The following is an 8,432-nucleotide window of genomic DNA, read 5'->3' as shown; positions in this document are numbered from 1 at the left end:
TAACGGATGGATGGCAAAAGAGGATATTCAAATGTTCTCCGTTCTTTTTACTTTTCTCAGTTGGTGTTTGCCATGCAAAGGGTGAGAAACTTGTTCTTTTTTTAGTCCACTGAAGGGTATTAACGTTTTATGGAGAGAAGATGGATTGGTCTTTTTGAAGTGCTTGCTTTGCTATTATTGCTCAAAGAAAGAAATCAGTTCCGCATTAAGCCGAGGCTCTCCTGGTAGCCTGGGAGGCCAGGGCGATGTCATGTTTCCACTTTCTGAACTTAGCACACACCCAGCTAAGAGAAAGTCTAGGGCTTCCTCTGGTCTGCTTAAAGCCACTTGCAAATTAGTGTCTATAATTGGATCAACACTACCCAGCTGTGTTTGTTGCTAAATGGGTACAGAGAGAAGAGGCCCTTCTGCCCCCAGTGGAACTATCAGAGAGTGGGGGGAAGCCTCAATCAGACTTCTGATTAGACAAATAGTGATGTGTTCTCTTGAGCACCAGAGACTCTGCAGATTTTACTTAAACTTTCTCTCATGCAAAGTAATGAGAAAATTGTGGGCAGCAACTTCAAGCATGCACACGTACACACACGTTACTTTCACTGGACTTCCAGGTCATCATGTCTGAAAACTGGGTGCTTTTTCCTTGCTGTAGCTGAGCAGGCTACACTCCAAGAGGATACATGACCTTTTCAAGTTAGCTCACCTACCCAATTCTCTCCCTAAAAGCTCTCTGGCCATCCTCCTAACAGCTTCAGTGCTAATATTGTCCTTATAGTCGTTTCATGCTTGACATATGCTCCTTGTCACAACTGCTATGCCAGACTTGTTTTTCCCACTGCTTTCACATAGAAGTCTAACACTTTATCCCCAGAGCCTTACCCCAAACTATCTGACATCATTACTAGCCAATGAAAAGTCTGACTCATGACTCAAATAACCTAGGATTGGTAATTGAAAAGCATTAAAGCTTAAGTGTCTCCATCAGTCCAATGGGGGATAATAAGATAAAGGGGAAGAGCAAATATTAAAAGTGTCCCTGGTCCCTGGCCCTTTGTCCATTGCAATTCCATGTTCTGAACAATGGAATTTATATATGCTAGGAAATGTATCCATCCAGAATGTCAAGCACCATTAAAGACACTGGACTTAAACAATCCTTGATTTTTATCTTTTTTATAAAATTATTTTATTTATTTACATTCCAAATGTTGCCCCCTTTCCTGGTTCCCCATCCCAGAGTTGTTCACCCCATCCTTCCTCCCCTTTGCTTCTGAGAGGGTGCTCCCCTGCCCACCCACCCACCTCTTTCACCCACTCACTGCTGCCTCACGCCCACTCCAGCATCCCCATTCCCTGGGGCATCAAGTCTCTACAGAATTAGATGCATCCTCTCACACTGAGGCCAGACAAGGCAGTCCTCTGTTATATGGCCAGGGGACATGGACCAGCCCATTTATGCTCTTTGCTTGGTGGCTTAGTCTCTCTGAGCTCTGCCAGGTCCAGGTTAATTGATACTGTTGGTCTTCTATGAGGTTGTCACCCCCTCAGCTCCTTCAATCCCTCTCCTAACTCTTCCATGGGGTCCCCAACCTCAGTCCAATGATTGTCTATAAGTATCTGTATTTATCTAGGTGAACTGCTAGTAGGGCCTCTCAGAGGGCAGTCATGCTAGGCTCCTGTCTACAACCACAGCATGGCAACAGTAATAGTGTCAGGGTTTGGTACCTGCCCATGGGATGGATCCCACATTGGGCCAGTCACTGGATGGCCTTCCCTTCAGTCTCTGTTCTATTTCTGTCCCTGAATTTCCTTTAGACACGAACAATTCTGGGTCAAAAATTTGCATGTTGGTTGTAGACCCCATCCCTCCACTGTCTACCTACTGGAGGTGGTCTCTTCTGGTTTGATCTCCCCACTGTTGGGCATTTCAGCTAAGGTCATCCCCACTAAGTCCTGAGAGGCTCTCACATCCCAGGTCTCTGGGACATTGTAGAGGTTCCCCTCACCCCCACCCCCAACAGCTGCATATTTCCATTTATTCTTCTGGCCCTCTGGGCTTCACTTCTGTCTCCTCCCATACTTGACTCTGCCCCCTCTTTCTCCTCCCTCTCCCCTCTTCCACCCAATTCCCTCCCTCCCTCTGCCTCCCATGATTATTTTCTTCCCCCTTCTAAGTGGAATTAAAACATCCTCTCTTGGGTTTTTATTCTTGTTAAAATCCATACAGTCTGTAAGTTCTATCACAGGTATTCTGTACTTTTTTGGCTAATATCCACTTCTCAGTGAGTACATACCATGCATGTCCTTTTGGATCTGGATTACCTTTCTTAGGATGATAGTTTCTAGTTTCCTCTATTTGTCTGCAAAATTAATGATGTCTTTGTCTTAAAGTGCATGATTTCAGCAAGAGAGATTAAGTCTCGTGAAGTTGAAAGACAGGTTAGTAATATCATTCCTTCAAACTTCACTCCCTATAAAGGATTTTATTCACCCTTAGCTGAAACAACAGTGTGTCCTTTAGAGGACTCTTGCACTGGAGCCTGAAAGACACAATCTTATACCTCACTGCTATTTCGCATTTCCCTTCAGTGGGTTTGGGTTTGCAACTTCCTCTGGGACCCCAGGTCAAATGTATCAGTAGGAAATGGTATATTTCTGCTTTCTCTCTGGGCATCAGAGCAGCATATTTTATAGTGAGCCACAGATGCTAAATTGTTTGAATCCTTCTTCAGATGTTGCTAATTTACATTGTCTGTGGCAAATAAAAAGATAAGTACAATCATATTGCAAATACATCATGCTATGATAAATCTGTAGGCTTCTTTCTCTGAGTCTTCTCCACCTCCTGGAATTTATATGGCAGTCATAATAATGTCAGACCTACACTATGAATATCTTCCTGCTAATTATGCCTAGTTTGTAAAACAGTCTCCATTTATGAAGACAGCATTATGGTATTCTTGATTATCCCCTAAATAATTCTGTAAGCATAAAACATGCTGAATAATGCTGGGATTCCACTAAAGAACGGCAATAAAAATAAAGCTATCACATACATTCCAATGTTGTTTTCCTTTCTACAAAGAATGCTTTCAATAAAATGCAGCATCCTCTAGACCCTCCTTAACTAACAAGCCCACAAATTTCAATTCTTTCATGGCAACACTAGAAACAGACATTATAGAATTCAGACCAAAAAAAAAAGTCAAAATGATATTTCTAATGATTAAAATACTAATTGCAATAAATGTTGTTTATTGAGTTAGAACTTATAATCTCTTAGGTAATGTACTTCCATGTTTTGATGACATTGTTTTTATTATTCTTTATTAACTCTTCAAAGTAGATATACTCCTCCTCCCTGTATTAAGGTTGAGGAGACTCTCTTGTGTTCTAAGTACTTTGCTATGGCCCATTGCTGGGGTGACAGATTAAAATAAGGTCTTGAGATCATATGTATTTAAGGTATGCAAACTAATTTCTCAGATTCCAAAGGGCCCAAAAACAGAAACAGAAGACCATTTCTATAGTTAGGCTCCCAGCTTATCTACCCATCAACTCTTTTTTATTTTCATACAAACAAGAAAGACCTAGTAAGAAGAGTTACATTGGAGGATTTTATAGTCCTTATGTCAACTTCATAAAGTCTATGCATTGTTCTCTAGTCCACCTCAGCTGCTTTGGTCTAAAAAGGCAATAATAAAGCCACCCACAAGACCCTTGCAATAGACCTAACACCCAGCCCTTCCTTACCTCATATCAGCCACAACTTCATTGCTGAAGGGTTTCTTAGAAAGGTAACCATAGCAACAAAGTTCAGCCGCTAAACATGGTCTTTGATGACTAGAGCAACCAAAGAGCCACTTTGTCGTTCAAACAGTTCTGGCATTTTAAAATCTTAATTTGGTTTTTTAAAAAAAAAAGTTTAATTAACATGCAATTTGGCCGAACGTACAGTTCTAAAAACATATGTGGAGCAATAGCCTATGACAGTATCTGGAATGGAGGATAGGATTGGCACTTCTCTCTCAGAACAGCCACCTGAATGTGAATCTGGAAAGTCCTATGAGTTGATGGGAATGTCAGTGCTAGGATCAGGTCACTCAGAGTAAAAGATTCAGTTTTATTCAAGTAATCCTAAACACATTAATAATTATGATACACATAATATCATATGAAGATGCTAGAGTGTGTGATTGTTATTTATTATATACCCAAAAGAACATATCATATTTCTCTACCTTTAAATTTTAAAATCTGGTGCTATGAAAAAATTGAAAGGCTAATAACATCATTAAAACCTACAGTTATCCCCACAAAAATAGTCTTAAATCTTACTTGATATAATTAAGCTATCTGGTATCTTCTATATAAAGCAACCTGAAATTACATGAATAGCACTTACGTTATCCCACACCCCAGGACATCACCACAAACAAAATCTCACACTTAACAAAAAGAAAATTACTCCATGTGCCTTGGGGGAAATGGGAAACATTAGCACAGACCTGTACAAATGAGTGTTTTTCTGATCAATTATAATGTATTAAATGAAATTTGGTTTGAAATTAATATTTCAAGGTTCATGGTATTCTAATTCTTTAATATATAAAAGATTTATATTTATCACACCCTTCAGTTTTGGTTTGCTTTTTTTTTAGAGAGAAATGAAACAGAAAACCCAGTTCAATTCATTTCTTCCAATATAGCCTTCTTGGACTGATTTAAACCACAGATAAAGTCCCCTCTAGTCCCTTCTTCCCTGGAGGCTGAATCCAGAGAGACTCTCTCAATGTATGCTCAGCCACCAGCTACCGAAAGTCACTTAAGTAAACACATGGGCACCTTGGTGAAAGCAATTGCATGGTCTGAATACCATCAACTGACACTTCTAGTCGGTGACCCTCTCAGGTCTCAGAAATGGTCTTTTCAAATTCCGGGTCTTGAGGTATTGATTTCAATCAGCAGCTTTTCCTAAGAGCATCATTTCAAAAATAGCCCTGTCACAATTCTACTATCTCATCTTCACTTCATCTGGGCTTTGTATTCCTGTTTGAAACCATTTCATGAGATGACACCAGAGGCTTTTACTGAAACATTGATTGACCGTGAATCATACATGAGTAATAGAATTTACTCTCCTATACATGAGAAAATGTCCATATTTTAAGTTTAGTGGAGGGAGGTTTGAGATTTAACAAATGATTTTTTTTTAATCTTAGGAAAATAGAATGTTGACATTAAACTACAGTCATAAAACTTGCAAGCTTGCTGCTGACCTGGTGAAAAGTCAGCATCAGTTTCATCTTTATGTGACATATAAACGATATTCAAGAAGAAACACCAGAAAGATGTGTGTGTGTGTGTGTCTTCAATATCATTTTTTTCTTACTGATCATCACCTCTATACTTTTTCTGAAGTTGTAATTATAAGCTACCCAACAAAGCTTTATTTGATGGCAGTGATAAAAGGGATATTCATAGACTTTTATTATGGGCTTGCCGAAGTTCTAAAAATTCTTGGCTTGCTTTTCTAACAATAATTTTCTGGTAAAATAAAATTTAAACTGTTTTTTTTCTATTTAAAGCAAATGAGTCAACAGTAAATGCTTTCTATGTCCTATGAATACCTTTGAAAATGTAACACAATTCACACATGAAGAAACGGGTGTAATATGTGGTTTGTCAGGAAGGAACTGAAATCCAGGTCTTCAGAGAACAAATATAGGCACAAATTTATCATCTACTGTTTTCTGGCATTATCTGTGGTGTGATACTGAATGGTAGGTATAATGTGCCTGCCCATATGAAAATAAAGTCAACAACAAGGAACTGAGTTACAACTAACAGTGTAGTGAAAAATATACAATTTAAACACACTGAAATGTAGAGAAATACATATATTGTGTATATGTGTGTGTGTGTATATATATATATATATATACACATATGTATATGTGTATATATATATATACACATATGCACCAAATATGTGGTACATCATGTACATCTAGGTAAACTCATCCACACAAAATAAAATTTTTAAAATGTACACACATGTATGTATATAAATATGAACCAACACAAGAAACCAATTATTCATCGCAAAAGTTTTCTGGAGACTTCCCTTTAAAATCCCAACTATAAACCAATGCAGCTTCCAATCTCCACCAGAGAAGTTTGTGCAGTGGATGATAGCACAGAAACTCACAACTGGTCAAAGTGCAGAAAATAAGTGCTCAGCTACAAATAAAATATCTATATCATACCCCTTCCCCAAAGTTCAAGGGTATCTGAAAAGTTATCTTAAAGTACTAAAAATGTGTCCCAAATTTCAGAATAGTAGAAATTTTATAAAAAGCCAGAGGTTAGAGATGACCAGAGCCAACTAGTGTGTTTTGGACATGACATGACTCTCTACACTCATGAACTCACATAAGTTGTGATTTCTTGTCACAAAATCTGTACAAGATCAACCCAGTCAACAATCTACATTCTACATGAAGTGATAAGCTAACTGGGGAGATACGGACAGTTGATAGATTCCAGGGAAGGAAGAGTCACTTTCCTTTTAGGCAGAGTGTGGCTCCTGGTATGTTGATTACTCTCCAGTGAATAGCCTCACACCCAAGAGATAGAATATAATGATATAAAACAGCAAAGGGGAATAATGAAATAGTAAGAATTAAATGGGTTGAGCTATGGAGATTCAGAGTAGAGGAGGAATACAGAGAGGAGTAGATACTATTAAAGGCATTTTGTAGAAGACATATGAAAACCTACTTCCTACAATATATATTTATACATAGAAATGGAGAAGTTAAACTGAGTTATCCTGTAACAAGGGGGCAGTTCCCCAAAATGACAACACACGTTAGAAAATAAAAACCCCAGTACTACAAATTGGTTACTTCTTCTGAGTTGCTGACCAATATATAGGCTACTGCCACCCTGCTCTTTTCTTCCCTCCAAAACTTGACAATAAAACTCTCTTGCTGAAGATACCATGTATTTGAATCACAGAGCATGGAGAAATCAAGCTGGTGCTGACCTCAAAGCTTCATCTCCACTTGTTAGGTTTCATGGTGCTGGAAGGTGTTATTGAAAAGATAAAAATTACCATCAATCTTATCCAGTTGAGAACACTGCGAGCTCCAAAAATGATCAGTTTGACAAAATACACCTAGTGGTGCAATCGTGGCATCAATTATATGAAAGTACCAATCATTTTCTGATTAGATTTAACTCTTTCTCCGTAAGATGGAACCCATACTTAACATTGTAATCAAAAACTTAATGCTACCTTGTTAGCAATCGACCCTAGGCAACCTACCCCTATTACTCTGCTAAATGAATATTGTATTGAACCAATGAACATATCCTTAAACCCATAGGCATATCTTAATCCTCATCTGAGAAGCTTCTTTTTGCAGTATATAGCAATTAACATGGAGACTCAAAACTGGTCAACATGCAGAGAGTAAGAGCCTGCAGAGTGGCCATAAAAAGAAACCTAGACACTGTTGCTGATGCCAAGAAGCACTTGCTGATAGGAGCCTGGTATAGCTGTCTCCTGAGAAGTTCTGCCAGAGACTGACCAATACAGATGTGGATGCACTCAATCAACCATCATCGGACTGAGCACGGGGACCCCAAAGGAAGAGTTAGGGGAACTACTGAAGTAGTTGAAGGGGTTTGCACCCCCATAGGAAGAACAACAATATCAACCAACCAGATACCACCCCCAGAGCTTCCAGAGACTAAACTGCTAACCAAAGAGTACACGTGGAGGGACCCATGGCTCCAGCTGCATATGTAGTATAGGATGGCCTTATCTGGCCTCAGTGGGAGGGGAGGCCCTTGGTCCTGTGGAGGATGCCCCAGCACAGGGAAATGCTAGAACAGTGAGGCAGGAGTAGGTGCCTGGGTGGGGGAGCACCCTCATAGAAGCAGGGAGGAGGCAGACAGAGGAAGGGAGGGAGGAAAGGAGAAGAAGAAGAAAAGGGAGAGAGAGAGAAGGAGAGAGAGGGGGAGGAAAGGGAGAGGGATATGGAGAGTGAGGGGGGAAATAGAGGGAGCTATGAAAATTACATTTGATGATGACCTATCCTAGTTCATGAATCAATGAGCTTTTGTTGTGCTTCTAAAGATTTTTAAATCATTTTCAATTATGCATATGTGTGTGTATCTTTGGGATTATATATGAGTGCAGGTGCTACAGAGGCCAGAAGAGAACATTAGATATCCTGAAAATGGAATTACAAGCAGTTGTGAGTTACGCTACATAGGTCCTGGAACCTATGAACTTGAGTCCTCTGGAAGAGAGGCAATTTAACCACACTGATCCATCCCTCTTTGGTTGGATTCCTTCCTTCCTTCCTTCCTTCCTTCCTTCCTTCCTTCCTTCCTTCCTTTCTCCCGCCCTCCCTCCCTCC

This window comes from Grammomys surdaster, unplaced genomic scaffold (genome assembly GCF_004785775.1).
Source record: "Grammomys surdaster isolate TR1022 unplaced genomic scaffold, NIH_TR_1.0 232, whole genome shotgun sequence".
NCBI classification, from domain to species: Eukaryota; Metazoa; Chordata; class Mammalia; order Rodentia; family Muridae; genus Grammomys; species Grammomys surdaster.
This window is presented reverse-complemented; position numbering follows the sequence as displayed.